Below are 19,691 nucleotides of genomic sequence, written 5' to 3' on the forward strand. Positions count from 1 at the left end.
GGTTTGTTTTGTTTTCATTATGCCTTCTTCTATATTGTCATTTTGCTTAGCAAGAAAGACAGAACCAGGAAGGGACCACAAATACAATCTCTTCCTAATGCTGTGGGAACCCTAAGGGATAGGATCAGAGCAGGGAGAGTTATAAGGAAGCTGCCCTAACCTTGTATATTCTGAGAAATAATAAATAAGTTAGCTACATTCTCTGTCTTACTGGATGTTTTTTTTTTATAACCAGCAGAGTCTGGCAAGAATCTGTGATGTGTTTAGCACAGTAAAAAATAATCTTGAACAAATGTTTTAGCTACTGCTTCTAGCTAGCTTGCTAACAATGAGACATTTTGATGAAAGAGAGACACTCACTTGTTTTCTGGGGCAGCGAAGTTGATTTTGCCTTTATTTTGTTGGGTTTTGTGGGGTTTTTTGTTTTGTTTTGTTTTGTTTTGTTTTTTTACAGAGAATGTGTCATGAGCTTCTAGAGGTACGAAACTACTTAATCATACACACTATTTCTTGTCAGCCTCACCCTTTGAGGTACAAGATAGAAGGAGAGATCTATTGTATAAATAGAAAAACATCATAGTTCTCTTTAAAGTGGAGTGCTGAACATCACCTGAGATAAGAAAGACGTCTTTGTATATGCTAATAAGATCACCAGTACTCAAGATGCAAACCGAGAACACACAGAATAGTAGAAAACTCATGTTTGCCAGGAATATATTGCAATGCTGAATCACTCCTTTGACATATTGAGCTTCATGAGACAGCATTTCTGAAGTTTTCTGAAGTCAAATAATGAAAGTAAAGTCTCAAAACTGCTCAAGTAATGCTTATATCAGCGCTATACTGAAAAAAAAAGATGTGGACAGGCTGGAGAGGGTCCAGAGAAGGGCCACAAAGATGATTGAAGGACTGGGAAGCCTGCCATATGAGGAAAAGCAGAGAGAACTGGGTTTGTTCAGCCTTGAGAAACGAAAGCTTTGAGAAGAACTTATCACCATATGCCAGTATTTAAAGGGTAGCTACAAAGAAGATGGAGAATCCTTTTTTACAAGAAGTCACATGGAAAAGAGGAGGAGTAATGGGTACAAGTTACTCCTGGGGACAATCCAATTGGATACAGGAGGAACATTGTTCACGATGAGGACAATCAGCCTTTCCAATAGTCTCCCTACCTGAAGAATGGTTTGAGAGTAGCTCTAAGGAGAAGGACTTGGGAGTGCTGGTGGATGAGAAGCTCAACATGAGCTAGCAATGTACGCCGGCAGCCTAGAAAGCCAACCGCATCCTGGGCTTCATTCAAAGATTCTCCTCCTCTATTCCAGTCTTGTGAGACCCCACCTGGAGTACTATGTCCAGGTCCAGAACCTCCAGAATAAGAAGGACATAGACCTGTTGCAGTGAGTCCAGAGGAGAGTGGTGAAGATGATCAGAGGGCTGGCGCATCTCTCCTATGAAGATAGGCTGAGAGAGTTGGGACTGTTCAGCCTGGAGAAGGGTCCAGGAAGACCTTATAGTGGTCTTCCAGTACCTCAAGGGAGCTTATAAGAAAGACAGGGAGGTACTTTTTAACAGGAGTGGTTGTGATAGGGTAATAGGGGTAATGGTTTTAAATAGAGAGAGGCGGATTCAGAATGGACATAAGGAAAAAAAATATTTACAATGAGGATGGTGAAGCACTGGCACAGGTTTCCCAGAGATTGTAGATGCCCTATCCCTGGAAACATTGAATACCAGGTTGGGTGGGACCCTGGGCAACCTGATCTAGTTGGAAATGTCCCTGCTTCTTGCAGGGGGGCTGGACTAGATGACCCTTAAAGGCCCCTTCCAACCCTAACTATTCTATGATTCTATGATTGGACACTTTTAAGATTTGACAGACAGGGTGTTGAGCCATCTTGCCTAGACCGTATTTTTGTCAAGAAAGGTTGGACCAGATGATCCTTGATGTCCCTTCCAAGATGGTATTCTATGATTCTATGATATGCTGAAAAATTAATCTGATTTTTCTTTCTTTTTATTTTTTTTTTCTGATCAAGTCTGAATTTTTCTAAAGTAACTTCTATGTAAAATTATTACAGTTGAAATTGCTTTTTTTTATTTAAAATGACATTGCTTTAGAACTCTAAATCTAAACTTCATTATCCTACTTTTGTTAACAAAAAACAACAAATCAGGTTTGTGTGGAAAGTAATACATTTAGACCTCAGTACATGACATATAATCCCTGCTAGTCAAGTTATTATTAGTCCAGGAAGCATACCAAATTTGCCAGTATCTTTTCCAAATATTTCCATACATTTGAAAAAAAAATAAAGGGAAAGGGAAAGGGAAACGGACACATAGGATGGCCAATACAGTATGTAGATAAATACTTACATCACGTTTTGAAGCAACTAATAATGAACTGCAGGAATCAACACCTGTCACGTTCCGATTTCAGATGAGAAGAAGGCCCCCTTGCGTTCTAGCCGACCTCAGACGAGTCTGGGAGGCTAGAGACAGCTAGACCGACCTCTCGCACACCGGAGCATAGTTTTGCTCGTATTCTCGGGAACAGAATTAAGACTCAAAACGGAGTCAAGTGCCAGGTAACTTTATTAACCCGACAAGAAGTTTGTAAATGGAAGAGAAAAGAGAGAAAGGAAAGAGGGAAAAGAGTTTTGGTTGTAATAGCTACCACCACGGAGCTGTGGCATCCCGACAGTTCAGTTCGCTCGATGCGGGGACGATTGGTGTTGGTCGTCTTGATATCGGTTCCGTGGATGTGTATTCCGGCAAATGTGTATTCCGTTGAATGAATGAAGTGAAGAGAAGAAGTGTATTCCTTTGAAAAATGTTCCCCTTTTTATGTTGGTTTTTTCCATTGTATTTCAAGAGCTGGTTTTCCTAGCCGCACCCCTCACCTGGTGGTGATATGCATGCCCATTACCGGGTGATATGTATCTCTGAGTGCATGCCCGGGGGTGGGGGTGGCTAGATTTCTTGGAACCAGCTCTGCATACAGGTTCGCAAGACAACAGGAGTTGCCTTGCAAGATAACGGGAAGCCATTGTTCAAGTGGTGGGTTGATGTTTCAACAATGTTGAAAAAATTTTTGACAGTCTGTTACAACACCTAAAAGAAATTGCAAGGAGTGAATGTACATTACTGAGTGCCTTTGTCTTTATCTGTGAGAAATATCTGTAGAAAGCCAAATGTATATATTGCAAAAAATCTTAAGTTGCAATAACTGAAACCAAAATAGAGGTTGATTTGCAAGCATGAACCAGGAAAAATAGTTCTTGGTCTCTGTAATTAACTAGAGTAAGTCTTTAAAAACTGAAATAATTAAATACAGTATTGCAGTTAATAGAATTATTATTATCTTCTATTCATTATTAAACAAAAGTTATTGCAGTTTCATGTAAATGTAATATGCAGCCTCAATATTTGTTGTGTAAATACATAATAAAATTGTTTATTATGTAAATAAAAAGACATATATTAGGCACATTGTGTATATTTTTTCCAGAACTAGTAACAATTTGACAAGTCATCCAATCTCTTTTTCTAAATTTTCCTCATCAGCATAATTGCAAATAATAGATGAGAACATATGGAACTCACCTTAGCCAATCTTGAGGGGAGACAAGTAAATTTTTCATATACTTCTGTAGCATCTCTAAACAAATAGTCAGCAAGGAAAAACTCTATTTTCTAATTTTATGTTGAACAACCTACTGTGAGAACATTTAGATAAATAGTGTAGCAAAACTATTTTCTTTTCCCATGACTGAATTAAAAAAAAAAATTGAGAAACTTTTAAAATAAATTAAAATTCAATAATTTAAATGTAAAACTGTAAATTAAATATAAATACTAATATTTTCTGAAACTAATTTGTTGTATTTGGATAGGACTGAATTCAAACTCTCAGCCTGTTTGAACTTCATCACTACGTCTATTAAGTTGTAACATTAGTTTTGAACTGTGTTACACTATAAATATTGCAGGATATTTATATATATACATATATATATATAAACTCCTTCAAATAATTTTTAATTTTACACCAGAAAACCACTTTTTTCCCATGAAAATTAAACAAAATCACTGTACTTATGTGAATTTTTTTTGTATATTTAATTGATATATTTGACAGAATATTGTTCCATAATAAAATATTTTCCCTGTTCTAAGTGATGATTATTGTGACCAGCATGTCACCAGGAACACTTTCCTTACACCATACCAACTCTCAGTGAAGACACCACAGATCACAACTGAGTTTAAAGCCTGATTAAGCATAATTAAGGAGCTAAGAAAATTTTATTGCTGTTTTCATTGACGGTAACTCTCAGAATGGTCATCTCAAAACTAGTATTTTTATTAAAATGCTAACATTCAAATTAAGAAGATAGCTGATAAAATAATATCAAGAGATAGTCATGAAGAAGGACAAAAAAAAAATGAAATTTCCTAAGGAGATGTCACTCTTCAAAGAGAATTTTGGTGATATCTCCAAAAAAACTTAGAATATAGCTTGGTGTGTGTGTACAGATATACACACACATATGTGTATATACACATACGTACACACACACACACACACACATACATATTTACATGAGAAAGAAGATGTTCACTGCATAAAGAATTTCTGATTATTTGTTCTCTTTCCCTCTCCTGTGTCCTTCCCTTCACATGTATACATAGTACATCTGGCTATATTGGGTAGAATTTGCTTTCACTTTCTTGAAGCTTTCATCTACTTCTTATAGGCCTTCATCTTGGAAAACTGACAGTTTGCTTTGATGCTTATGGAATATTCCAATTCCATAATTTTTTAAGCACTTCACATTATATCACAATGCAATTCTGGATAGTTTTGATTAAACTGAATTTCATTTGAAAACATCTACAGTAAAAAACAGTGACAACTCTCAGTTTTGACTGAAATAAGTAAAAATAAATGAGAAGTAGACACCTCCCTGAACATATCTAACTTACTCCTGGATTTCCTAGGTATCCCAACTTCAACGTTTGATGGCCTTCTTTGGCATCTGTAATTACCCTGTAAATTTTGATTAATGACATCTAAATTAATTATTTTATGTGCTTTTTTTTTCCTCTTTAAATGAAGTATTAATGAATCTGAACTTTCCAAAACACATAGTTAGAGCATATAAATATGAATCAGTATAAAAACATTTTGCACATTTTACATTATCTTACTTGAAAACAAATTTGAAATTTTACAATAAATCCTTTTTACTAAGCAATTTGAAACTGCACAGGGGTTCATTATTTTTCTTATTAACTAAATTTCCACAGCATTATCATGCTGATAAATATCATCAATGATGCCATAATTTTTTCTTAAATTAATACAAATAATGATGTTTATGATTAGTATGTACAATGGAGCATATCTTAAATAATCATTAGATTCAAAATACTCTATTTTCTTCATTCTTCTAATTTGCTATATGCATGACCAGAAATTTGCCATGTATCTTTTCAAATAAGCATCACACTGAAGGCCTTCTCTGCCCTTAGTTCTGCCTTTCTCTGGTTTAGAAAGCACAAAGGCACTATAGCACTTAGGAAAAGAGTCAGATATTTGATTCCAGAACACTTAAACGAGGAATATGACAGTGAGAAAGCCATCTACAAATGATGTATCAGATTAGTCAAGGGAAACAGAAACAAGTGAAATACATAAGCCAAAGAATGCTTTTATCACTCAGAATAAAGGGGTACACAGATTGTCTAATGGGCTTTAGGGTAGTTCTGAGAATTTTTTACTTACTCATTCCCACAAATAACATACTGACATTCTTTAATGCCCTGATTAGACCTTGAAAACACACAACACTGAAGGTAACTCCTGCCCCACCTGTCTTCTAGTGGCACTGACTTACCATCAAGAACTTAGTCTTCTAATGTGTCTCTTTACCTTAAAGAATTTGTTGCTTTATTGAAGAAGAAAACTAAGAAGAGGCAAAGAAGTGTAAGAATGAACTCAGAGGGAACAGAGAGCCAGCGAAGATTGGCTAAGCTATGCAATTGTGCTGGGAAAAAGTAATTGAACCTTACTTTGAACCACTTCAAAGTACTGGAAAAGAAAAAAAATCCTATCAAATCTACCATGAGGGAAGCATATGTGAACTGCACATGGTCTAAGAAAAGGGATAAAGATGTAAATAGGTCTTTTACTGTCTTTATGCTCTGATTCATGGAAACAAGAGAGTACTTAAACACATGCTTAGGTGCAGGCATCTGCTTTACGTTTATTGTCTTCAAATGAGAAATCAAATAGTTAAGCTTATATGCGGTCCTGAATGGAAAGGAGCATAAAACACTCCGTCAGTGTGGTTCTGACTGGAGTCCCTACCTTTGCGGTATAATCCAAGCTAGCTATATAATTGCAAGTTATTTTTAGACAAGACACAGGTAGACTGTCTAGATTAGCTCTCAGATGTGAAATACAAAAGCTCCAGGTGTATATTGTGGTTTGATTAGACAGAATATTAGGTTTCATCCAACTGATAGGAGTAAAATATTGTATCATTTCTTAAGGTGATGCTGCAGAAAGAACGTTTTGGGTATGTGCAGGTGAAAAACTATCAATAGATACACTTGAATATTTGAGATTTTCATTTCAACACCTCAGTTCAAGAAAAGCGTTTCATCCCTGAGTACATTTCTCTATGACACAATAGTCTTTACTTCATCTGTGTGACCCTCTGTGGACTAAATAACCCTCAAGTCATGGACTGCTTAATAAATAAATAAATTCAAAACAAAACACTCCACTGCACATAGTTCTCTCCCCGGGGAAATGATGAGGGAACAAAATATGCAACAGCTGTTAGTCACATTGCTTAATGCACTACTGGAAGGCACTCAGAACTATGGTGATGAGTGTGACATGAGAAACTATATAGATTAGAACCATTTAGTAAGATATATCCTAAACAGACTAATTACATAGCTATTACTGCAAAAAAAAATAAAATCTGTGAGGAGGTGATGCATGAGTTGTAGAATAGAAGACTTGTAAATGTCTTTGAATATATATGTTCTCTTAAAAAAGCCTTGTGTATATTATTAAATGATAAGTAGAACAATTGTTTTCAATATTTGGATCATTTGTCTATCTTTTAATTTGCCATTCTGTTCATGAAGCATCAAAGATGCAAAAGCAAAGCCTTTAGAAAAGCTGCTTAGCACAATAATTAGCTTTGGTATTGAACATTAAGGGCAGACATGAACCCAGAATAGAACAATAATAGATGAACCAGAAAAACAGAATGCATCTGCCAGAAAAGATGGGATAGTGCAATCAGTTAAAATACTGTCCATTTCCCTCTGGATGCATGCAAGTAAGTTGGCTCTAGGTCACACAAGATAAACTGTACAAATTTGGTTACGTCTTTCACTGGATATAAGAAAATTACTCTACAATAAACTCTATAGCTTAATAAACAGAAATTCTGAATTGTTTCCTCAGCAAATTTCTAAATTATTTGTTTAGGGTAGAAATTAATAGTACAAATATAATATTCTTCTAACAAAGTTATCACAGCAAGTGACAATTTCCAGGCCTCTAGATCTAATGTCTACAAAACAGAGGAAAAAATAGGTGGTTGAAAGCTTCTGTTGCTTTGCAAAATTTTGTAATCCACTCAGCATTTCAGCAGTAAGCTTCATTTATAATATTAGAATCAGATAAGTTTGAGTTGGAAAGGACCTTTGAAGGTCATCTAGTCCAATGCCTCTGCAAGGAGCAGGGATATCTTCAACTAGATCAAGTTGCTTAGAGCCCCATCCATCCTGGCCTTGAATGTTTCCAATGACAGGATATCTACCACCTCTCTGGGCAACCTGTGCTGGTGTTTCACCACTATAATTGTAAAAAAAATTCTTCCTTATGTCTAATCTAAATCTCCCTTTTTATTTTCAGTTTAAAACCATTACCTCTTCTCCTATTGCAACAGCCTGTGCTGAAAAGTTTCTCCCTGTCTTTCTTGTAAGCCCCCTTTTAGGTACTAGAAGCTTTCTATGAGGTCTCCCCAAAGCCTTCTCTTCTCCAAGGTGAACAGCCCGAACTCTCTCAGTCTATCTTCATAGGAGCTCTGATCATCTTCATAGACCTCCTCTGGAGGTCCTCCAACAGGTCTATGTCTTTCTTATGTTGGGGACTCTAGAGCTGGATGCAGTACTCCAGGTGAGGTCTCAGCAGAGCAGAGTAGAGGGGAAGAATCACCTCTCTCAACCTGCTGGCCACGCTTCTTTTGATGCAGTCCAGAATGTGGTTGGCTTTCTGTGGTGCACATTCTGCGTCATGCTGAACTTCTCATCAATCAACACCCCCAAGTCCTTCTCCTCAGGGCTGCTGTCAGTCCAGTCTGTATTTATGCTTGGTGTTGCCCCAACCCGTGTGCAGGACCTTGCACTTAGCCTGGTTGAACTTCATGAGGTTCACACAGGCCCACCTCTCCCGCCTGTCAAGGTCCCTCCGGATGGCGTCCCTTCCCTCCAGCATGTCAATTGCACCACATAGCTTGGTGTCATTGGTAAACTTGCTGAGAGTACACTCGATCCCACTCTCTACGTTGCTGATAAAGATGTTAAACAGTGCTGGTCCCAGTACTGACCCCTGAGGAACACCACTCATCACTAGTCTCCATCAAGTCATTGAGCGCAACTCTTTGATGTATATTCTAATACATTTGACTATTTAAATTATCAGAATTTGAAAACAAACTTTTCTTCTTTTACTTTTATTTATTGCTTTCTCTGTGCTTGCGGAATAGAATGTATTCATCACATGTGATGATACAGCACCTCCTCCTTTGCCAGTTACTCCAATTATCTCAAAAAAGTGTGAAATGACACTTTATCAAAAGACAGCTTTTACATAATGACTTGTAAATGAAGCAGGACTGCCAGAGTCAATGCCAGCTATTAATGAAGTTTGGCTATCTCGGATATCAATGACAAAGATGCGCAATTCAGAACACACAATTTTTTTAAATTGTGGAATAGAATCTTAGAAAGTTAATTAAATTTTGGAAAAACTTTTTGAGTTCTATTTGTTTAATAGTTGTCTATTGCTAATAACTCTTTCTTCCACAGTGTCACAATTAAACATTCATCAAGAAGTTTCTTGGTACACTTTTTTTTTTTTAAGGTTCAACTTGCTTAAATTTCCTCAAAATTTTTACACAGAATAACCTGAGTTTAGCTAGGTATGAGAATCTAGTAATAAAAATTTCTCCCAGTATACTGACACTTACCTCAGAGTAGATGATTGTCTACTAAATTGGATGTGTGAGATCTCAGCATAATTGAGATTTCTGTTAGCGAATTCACAATAAAGGAACGAAATGCTAATTATAGTTTTAGCGGTCATACTACTATACTACAAAATACAGATTTTTAATTTCAGAATGCTTTGCAAATTCCAAGTGATATATCCTCACATCACTCTTGGGAAGAGAAAAAAAAACTTGTTATCCTTTTCAGAGAAGTTTCTTATTGAGAAACTGACATTGTTAACCATGTTGTTGCAGGATACAAATCAAGCATTTAAGAGAGCTGGAACGTGAAGTAAGGAGTTCTTAACCCTATACTAACTCCAGTGGACCACATTGTCCCTCATGCCCTGCCTGAAGCACACAAACTGTAGAGTGCTTAACTCACTGGATGTTAGTAGTAACGTTAATGCTCCCTTTCCCAGGTAAGCTCATATTGATGAATGAACATTCAGAAGTTGTCAGGATAGACAGAACAAGATTGACTTCTTACTGCAAATCCTTATTGTAAATGTTGGATGAGATGTCTCATACAAAGGTATGAAATTTGCTTCCCTAAACTTCTGTTTTAATTGATCCTCCCTAAGCTAGTTCTCACTGAATTTCTATCTCACATTTTCTGATCATCCAGGCACCTGTGTCTGTAAGGCAAAATAAGAGATCTGACAGAATAAAACACTACTGCACCTTCTAGAAGACAGCTTTTCAGAAAAACGTCCAATAGTCCCCTAAGAGATGGGAGTCATTTAAAACCAATTCTATTCACTTCTACAAAGAATCCGTAAGACTCAGCAAAATTTCTTTGCAACTTCAATCATTTAGAAAGCTCATCACCATAGGTGCCGTGTAAAGTCAGTAAAGAGTTCTAAGAACCTCGAGAGACAATTCAGGCAATCTCGACACATATGAGTGACATGAATTTGCAGTGAGACAGAGGTGAAACTGCAGCAAGTGGACTTTTTGATCATGTACTTGGCATCAGAGGTTCTGCTTTCAAATGTGATCCATTAGGGTAGGTTAAGCTTGGCTGGCTGCCATATGTCCACCCAGCCACTCTCTAACTCCTCTTCTTCAGCAGGACAGGGAGAGAAAAAGTTTGTGGGCTGAGAAAAAGACAGGGTGATCACCTATTACCATCATGGGAAAAACAGGCTCTATTTGGGGAAGATTAATGTAATATATTGCCAATTAAAAATATAGTAGGATGGTGAGAAAACAAAGACAAAACTAAAAATACCTTCTCCTCACTCACAATCCTTCTTCCCAAGATTATCCTCAGTCATTTGTCCCTATTCCCGACTCTTTTGTCTCATTCTCCCCCTGGAGTAGCACAAGGGGGATTGGGGAATGGGGGCTGTGATCAGTTCATAACACTTCATCTCTGCCACTCCATCCTCACATTTTTCCACTGCTCCAGTGTGGGGTCATCCCACAAGCTGCAGCTCTTCAAGAACTACTCCATAGTCCTTTCCATGGAATGCAGTCCTTCAGAACAGACTACTCTATCATGGGTCCACCATGGAGCCACAGGTCTTCCTAGAGAACCTGTTCCAGTGTGGGCTCCTTTCCATGGGTCACAGGTCCTGACAGGAGCTTGCTCTTTTGTGGGGTCTCCATGAGCTGCAGCTTCCTTCAGAGCATCTCCACCTGCTCTGGTATAGGATTTTCCATACGCTTCAGTGTGGATACTTGCTCCACCGCAGTCCTCCATAGGCTGGAGGGGGATCACCATGGTCTTCACCATAGGCTGCAGGAGAATCTCTACTGTGCTACTTGGAGCACGTCCTCCCTCCTCCTTCTTCTTGGTGTCTGTAGGGTTTTTCCTCTCACACTTTTCTCACTCCTCTCTCACAGCTGCTGTGCAACATTTTTACCCTTACTTAAATATGTTATCACAGAAGTGCCACCTGCCCAGCTTTGGCCAGCAGTGTGTCAATTTTGGAGTCATCTTTGTGAGATGTGGGGACAGGTCCTGGTCTCTTCTCACAGAGGGCAACTGTGCAGCTCTCCCTAATATAAAAACCTTGACACATAAACACAGTATATACATAAACACTTGAAAATTTGCTTTAGAGCAAGTCTTATGGCCCTACTTCTGACATAGGTTAGCATCAAACAATCACATCCTTTAAATAGGGAATGTAGGGTAATAAAAGTGGACTTAGATACATTATGTTGTGGTGTCTTTGTTTCAAACATAGATTTCATAAGAAATGTTAAATTAACTTTTATTCAGGTGTGGTTTTTTATTTTAATCACAGTAGATACAGCATAACACAAGTAGAACATATGAGATAGTTGCTTTGATCCGCTGCTATTCTGCAGCCCTAGAAAAAACAAACGTTTAAGCAAGAATGCATAAACGTATACTCACAGAAGTGTCAGCGATATGCTTGAACGGCTAGACCATCCATTGGACATGCTTTCTTCAGAGGAAATTGCGCTAGCATATTGAATTTCTTCTTGTAGTGGAATGTTTTCTTCAATGGTTTTCCCAGAGTTCTCATATTTTCATGGCATAAGTATTATTATTTCCCTCTTTCTAAAAATTATTCAGGTATTCAAAGTTGTAAAGTTGTTTCACTTTGTTGTTAACCTACTTCTGCCTGAGTGTTTCTTGTAATTTCTTCATAAAATATAAATTTTCCTCTGGCAGGAAACAAGTATAACATAAATAAAAGCATACTATTAATAATTTTTAAAAAGCATAAAGTCTATTTAAATTAAAACATTCTTTCCCTAAGCACACTTATATACCAACAGTACAGACCAATCCCACGGTGTCTTCTGCATTTGGAGGAGATCATAATGGAAACCTCACTGTATGCCAAACAATCCACAAAAATTGTTCTATGTCCTTCTCAGGGAAGTTAAGGCCCCAGCAAATGGAAATGCAGGGATGGAGGAATGCTACTACGGTAATCAGCTGTCTCTAACAACTTGCAAGGGCAATGGCAGCTTACAAACAACACTTCATCAGCAACATTTTCCCTACCATGTACCATACTGTTCACCTGGGAACAGCAACAGCTGCTTCAGATCTACATAGCACCAAAGCACTGACACATTAATACTAACAAACATCTTTTGTATAGGCAACAGGTCTAATTAGAAGCTGGCCTTGGGAGAAGTGATGGATATAGACAGATTTTCAAAAAGAAGAGTATATCCTTGTTTGTTTCTCATGTTTCATATTTTCCAGTCTATCCCACTATTATGGATCTTCCTTAAATGGGCTCCTTACAGAGCAAATCACTGCTTTGTTCAGTTATTTATATGAGAGGATGTGAACAAGGAGCAGATTTGTAATGATTTATGTGAGTAGATTCCTTTTTCTGTCTGATTTCTCTGAATTAGAAGGGAGTTTATACAAATATGATAAATTACTATTTACTATTTGCAAACATCTCCTGAGTAGATAAGATTAATCCAAGATTAAGAACATTTAAAACCCTAATGATATTCCTAGACAGCTAGGGTACTGTGACATTAAAATTTCTTGACAAGCACCCTAGGCCATGCCTGCACCCCAACTAGTGATACAGAAGGCTACCTGAGAATCAGTGTTCTCATCTTCTACCAGTCTTCAATCAAATGCACAGTCATCATAAGAAGATAAATTTATGTTTAAAAGACAGAAAACAAAACTGAATAGTAATAAAGCTTTCTAAGTTTCACAGCTTTGTAATCAATGAACAACACAGGGAGAGTTTATTTGGAAACACATAAGCCTGGTGATCACATATAATATTCAGACCACTGAAATGTAATTTAATCTGTAAGGATGGTGGTGATACAATGAACAAATGTTCTGCCTTCCCTTTGGAGGTGTCTACAGTCCTCTAGTGTTATATCCACTCTGTCTTATGTAAATAGGAAGTGGTTGCTATCAAACGAAATAATAACAACAGAGAATTTCACTGTTGGTGATGGTAAATCATGCAGAAAGAAGGTTATGTTCTTTTATTTTTCGTGCTTAATTCCCGTGAAATTCAGGTGGCAGTGCCCTAATTATTGTTTCATGAAAAGTGTAGTCTATGTATTTTTCTTTTGCTGCCAAAATATTTCCCATGTTGATGCTTTGCAGCAATAATAAAAGCAGGATGTGTAGTACCGAATGAAAAAAGAAATTCACATAAATAAAAATAGTTGACATACACTAGCCCATGTATACAGACAATCAGAATTAGCCAGCATATCCTTTTTATAAAGTAGTCATTTAAAACATTCATAATTCTGTTATGTTGTTGATAGTGATGATATGTTTTTAGACACAGCAGTTCCAGTTTACATTGACATACTGTCATCAATTATGCTTCACCATCTGTGGACGTAATTAAGTTTACCCTTAAATTTGATTTTAGAACATATCATTCACAAGTGACTCTTGTTTACTGAACACACTGGGAATAAGAAAAAACTGAATAGCATGCATTTTGAATAAACTAGAAATACTTTTACATACAGGCCTCATAAGGCCAAAAATGTATATTTTACACATTCTCAGTGTACAATACACCTAAGCCCTTTCCAGGATTCAGGGATTCACTTAAGATTTGTATACTGTTATCCAAATCTAATTTATACTGTTGTCGTTTTCTCTGATTCTGAATTGCAAAGAGGCCTTCAAATAGATGTAAGAGCCATTGACACCACCTTGATAGTCAAGGTTTTGCAGTTAAGAAGAATCAGAAATTATATATGCTTTTATTCAAGAAAAAATAAATGATATATCACATAATATTTTGTCAACTTTTCACAATACTGTGAAGTACTGAGCTCCATGGCAGGTATATAACAACATCTTTTGTGATGTGCTTTAGGTCTAACAGATCATCTCAGTATTTCACATCATATGTATTCTGTTCCTCTACTAGATAAGTGTAATATTTATGGTCAACATAGGATAGCTTCCTGTTTGAACAATTGAGAATTTGTAATCCACTTTCTGTATATATTCTAAAACAGTTCCTGAAAATTAACTATTTTACTGGATGCATCTTCCTGTTAACCTATTTGCTAAAACACATGTGGAAAGCATACGCTGCAGGGATTCAGAAACAGTCAAAGTGAATTCATTTAAAAATTCTAATGAAAAACATTGAGGTTTTTTTTTTTAGTATTCTCCAAGCTCTGATCTTGTTAATATATTAAGAAGAAAGCTAGCAACATGAAGAAGTTGTTTAGATCTCCTAAGTGGAAGTCTTACAGACAGAATGAGAAAAATGAGACAAAAATCTATTATTAATATACTATTCTGTACCACCAACCCAGTGTGACATTCCTGCCTCTTCTACAGGGTCAAAATAACAGAGTTGATAGCAAAACTGTCAAAATTACCATAATGTATTAACACCCCTGAATCTTCATAATATTTATCCATGCAATACGTCTGAGAGATATGAACGTATCATGATCCTAGTTTGCATAGAAGGAACTAAGATATAGAAACTAAAATGACATTTCAAAATGTATTTAGAAATTTAAAAATTTCTGAAAGTGAAAGTGAAAAATATCGTACTTGGTAGGTGAGCATTGACATCTTCCATTCCAGTGGAGAGACAGGGGAAACAGGCTAAAGAGAAATCGCTGACCCTTGTCAAGCACTGACCCTTCCTGTGTAGACTCTGTTGAACACTAGCTTTTCACACACCCTATTCGGCCTATTGAGCTTTGCTCTGCTTTCAGGCAGGACTAGGGTTTAATGCTTTCTGAAATGCTATATAAGATGGCAGGATAAAGGATATGGAGTATAAAAAAGGTACTGTTTTGAGTGAGAGTTAATTAGCTTCATGGGAAATTGGAAGAGGGTGTAAACAAAGCAGTACGCATTTTCTGATAGATCTTAAGTTCCGTGAGCCAGAAAGATATCATACCCAAAATTCACCCAGATATGTCTTTTAAAATCCTTGATGTCAGTTGTATGGTGAGAAGTCAGATGAAAAACAAATTGAAAACTAAAATCAGTGGTCTTAGGGATCTGTCTGAATTTAATGGGCTACTACTTGAGCCCACTTGGTTCTGGCACTAAGTAACCTTCTAGGATATTTTCATGGTCTAGAGCATAACTCAGTCTCATCAGGTTGTGTTGGTCACAGTTACTCCTAGTCGAGGGGTGCTGGGATTCTTCATACACAATTCCCTAGCTGCGACTAGAAGTATACATCCACTAGTTTGGCCAGCACTATCAGCTAAGAAGGGGAGCAAAATTTATGGAGTGACTGGAAGGAGAAACTTCAGACACTAGAGTCTCTAGGACACGCAGGCATTGCATTTGAGAGGCAGTGCAGTTGGTTCTGACCATGGCCAAGTAGAGCAGTTCTTAAGACTGATCAAACAGTGGCTGGAAGCAAAGTTCTGTGTTTTGGTTTTTTTTTTAACTTTTGAGGTTTGTGCCTCAAAAGTTTAAAACTTATGAACCATAACTGTCCTGGCCCAGAGATGGGAGACCTCTGTGTTTTTGGAGAAACCTTCAGAAGATCCTAGTGTCCAAGCATTACCCTGTCTGGAAAAGCTCCTGTGGTTGCAAGTCATAGGGATTAGCTTCTGAGTATGATTTTGAAAAAATAATCAGCAGTAAAGAGGGGTATTTAGAGTAAATGCTTATTCTGCAGCATGAGCAGTAGATCTATCAGAGGTACTGTCAGTAGTGGTTAAGGTATCCGGGGAACATATCAAGGGAAATCTGCCAAGTCTCATAATAAGCCACCTGAGGCTACATACCTCCTGAAGTCTTCCAAACTTAAACTTAATAAACTTCCAAACTTAATTTGCATATAGCGAACGTATGGACAGCTCAGTGTGGCCCATCTTCACGTGTGAGGATTTGGGTCTATAGTTAAGCAAACTTCCTTCCTAGAGTCAGAGAGAGACAGTCAAGGAAAGAAGTTAGCACAGGCTTCAGGAGAAGAGGATGTGATATGACAAAACAGCATCATTCTCACTCCAGAGAGAATAAAGAAATGCTTGATTTTACCCTACCAGTAGGATTGTACTTCCTCTTTCATTCCTTTGGGATTGATGTCTCAGAAATAGAATGGAAGAAGACCTAACCTAAACAGGATTTCATATCTTTCTTTTCCTGTTTACATAGACTTTTAAAAATATTTCAATTTTATAAAACTGGCAACTTCAGTATAAAAGAGAGTTTCTGTTAAAAGTTTTTTAATATTGTTGCATGGTTTTATGATCGGAGGTTTATGATTTTTGAATTTTGTAACATTGTATCTTATACAATTTGACTGATTGTTAAAAATACTTTGTATATACCTACCCTTAGAGATAGGTAAGCACATAAGCATGAGTCAACAAGGGAATGCTGATGATAGAGACTTCTGAAAAATCTAGGTGTTTTTACATAAGCCTCTAAATATAGACTGAAGCAGTGACCTTTAAATACTAAAGCCATAACATTCTTTGGCTGCAATCAATTTAAAAAAAAAAAAAGATTAAATTTACTCAGCTTATAAATGACATGTAAAAAGTAAACAAAACAGCATATAATTGCTAAAGGGAAAGTAAGGTCAAATAATTATTAGTGCATTCTAGTCTCTAAATTCCTAAACCTCTCCTAATGTGGGAAAGTAGGAAAGGGAAATCCCTCTATAGAGATTAAGAAATATGTAAACACCCATTGAGGATTAGCTGTTAACATGTGTTAAGAATGGATTCCAAATACTCACAGACTTACTCCCCTTATGTTGCAGCAAGCAGAATTTTTTCAGTTGAGTTAGGCTTTGTCAGGGACATTACCTTTTGCTTTTTCCATTAGCAGTCTCTGTTTTCCAGAGTTTATCACAAAGCATGAGTAAGTATGAGATAGATACAGATAGGTTTGAAAGACACAGGAGAAGAGAGAAAGAGACATAGAATACAGGTTCTATCAGAGAAAGATCTGTTCAGATGTTAATATTTCAATGCCTTGTGTTTGAAATGACAAACTAAAGAAAAGCTGAATGGAATTATTCTGCAAAAAGTACATTTTGGGAAGTGAAATCTACTCTTTAGAGCAGTGAGTGACAAGGATGAAATTTGAAACTAATAGCTTAACTTCTCAAATCATCTTTCTGTCAAGCCACTGTCATCACACCACCTTATAAATCAAGTCCAAATGAATCTTTCTGAAGTGAGATTCTTCTCAGAAAAATGACAATCTAGGATTCAGAGACAAATTTCTGAAAGATCTCAGGCCTCATAAGGTTTAATGTGCCCGTTAAACACTGAGGAGGACTTTAATTTGAATCTTCCAATGGTGAAGATGTTATATTAAAATTTAGATTTTAGTATTTTATAGAGCTTCTAGACTCAAAGAGACTATTTACCTAGTTTACACTGCAAAGATGCTATTTTAAAGTAAATGTAATGTGAGATGCAAAGATCAAGCTGTTTTCCTTCTTGCCTTCTTCATCTTCAAAAGAAATTGATTGTCTGCTTGAAAAATAATTCCAGCTTTTCCAGTAGATGTATGATCATCACAGAATCTACCTCATGCCTTTTGACTTTCAAAGGAATGCACATGAAACTGAACTATGTGGTAGTCTGTAGGGCATTCAGTACAGAATCATAGAATTGTTTAGGTTGGAAAAGACTTTTAAGATCATCAGGTCCAGTTATTAACCTAACACTGCCATATCCACCACTAAACACTGTCCCTAAGCACCACATATCTTCTAAACACCTCCAGGGCCAGTGACTCAACCACTTCCCTGGGCAGTCTGTTCCAAAGCTTGACCACTCTTTCAGTAAATAAATTTTTCTTAATACCCAATCAAAAATTCCTGTGCCACAACTTGAGGCTGTTTCCTCTTCTATCACAAGTTACCTGGGAGAAGAGATAGACATCCACCTTGCTACAACCTTGTTTCAGGTAGTTGTAGAGAGCCATAAGGTCTTTTTCAGCCTCCTTTTCTCTAGACTAAACAATCTCAGTTCTCTTAGCTGGTCCTCATATGATTCATGCTCTAGACCTTTCACCAGCTTTGTTGCCCTTCTTTGGACACACTCCAGCACCTCAATGTCCTTCTTGTATTTAGGGGCCAAAAACTGAACGCAGTATTCAAGGTGTGGCCTCACAAGTGCCGAGTATAAAGGGATGATCACTTCCCTAGTCTGTTTGCTACACTATTTCTGATACAAGCCAAGATGTTATTGGCCTTCTTGGCCACCTGGTCACACTGCTAGCTCGTATTCAGCCTAGTGTCAACCAATACTCCCAAGTCCTTTTCCACTGGGTAGCTTTCCAGTCACTCTTCCCCAAGACTGTAGAGTTCCCTGGAGTTGTTGCAACCCAAGTGTAGATGCCAGCACTTAGCCTTGCTGAACCTCCGACAGTTGGCCTTAGCCCAGCAATCCAGCCTGTCCAGATCCATCTGTAGAGCCTTCCTTCCCTTAGCAGATGAATGCTCTTGCCCAGCTTGGTGTCATCTGCAACTTACGGAGAGTGCACTCAATCCTCTTATCAAGATGATAGCAATAGCCAGCTTTGATTCAAAATACAATAAGTAAAAATACAATAAGCAAAGTCTGGAAGTGATTTGTAATTTTTTTTTTTTTCCACACAAGACTACATCCTGGTTTCGATTGGGATGGAGCTAAGTTTCTTCCCAGTAGCTGCCGGTTTTTTGGATTTAGTATGGGATTTGGTATGTGAAGAACTTGAATAATACACTAATGTTACTAGTTGTAACTAAAAGATCAAGGACTTCTTTTTCAGCTTCACAGGTTTTGCTAGTGTGCAGATGCAAGAACCTGGGAGAGGTATAACCAGTACAGTTGACCCAAACTGGCCAAAGGAAGTACTTCTGAATACAGATGTCATGCTCAGCATATAAGTGGGAGTTGGCCAGCAGGCATCTCTCTCTCTCGGGATATTGCTGTTCTGAGATTGTTGCTTGGGGTCATTCTGAGATCACTCTTGATTTCGTTCTATTATTGCTGCTCAGGATAGGCTATATCTGTCATCGACTCATCAGGTGGTGAGAAATTGTGCATTGTTTGTTATGTATATGCTATTATCATTATATTTATAATAATAATAATTATTATTATTATTATATTTTCCTTTGCTATCCTATAAACTGTCTTTATCTCAACCCATGAATTTTTCCTTTCTTTCCAATTCTCTCCCTTGTCCCACTTGGGAGGGGAGAAGGTGAGAGAGCAGCTCTGTGGTTCTTAGTTGCTGGCTGGAGTTAAACCATGACAGACTACAAATTTAGTTAGTATGTGAGAAAGTGAAATCTTACAACATAGCTGTAGCTTTTACAAGGCAAGTGTACCATATTATAATATGATAGGTTGTTTTTTTTTTTGTTCCTGCCTATGGAAATATTTTTTTTAATTGTGTTTGCTTTAGAAGTCTCTGAATCTATTAACTGTCAAAGTTCTTTT

The sequence above is a fragment of the Chlamydotis macqueenii genome, chromosome 1 (genome assembly GCF_036417535.1).
Source record: "Chlamydotis macqueenii isolate bChlMac1 chromosome 1, bChlMac1.mat, whole genome shotgun sequence".
Taxonomy (NCBI): domain Eukaryota; kingdom Metazoa; phylum Chordata; class Aves; order Otidiformes; family Otididae; genus Chlamydotis; species Chlamydotis macqueenii.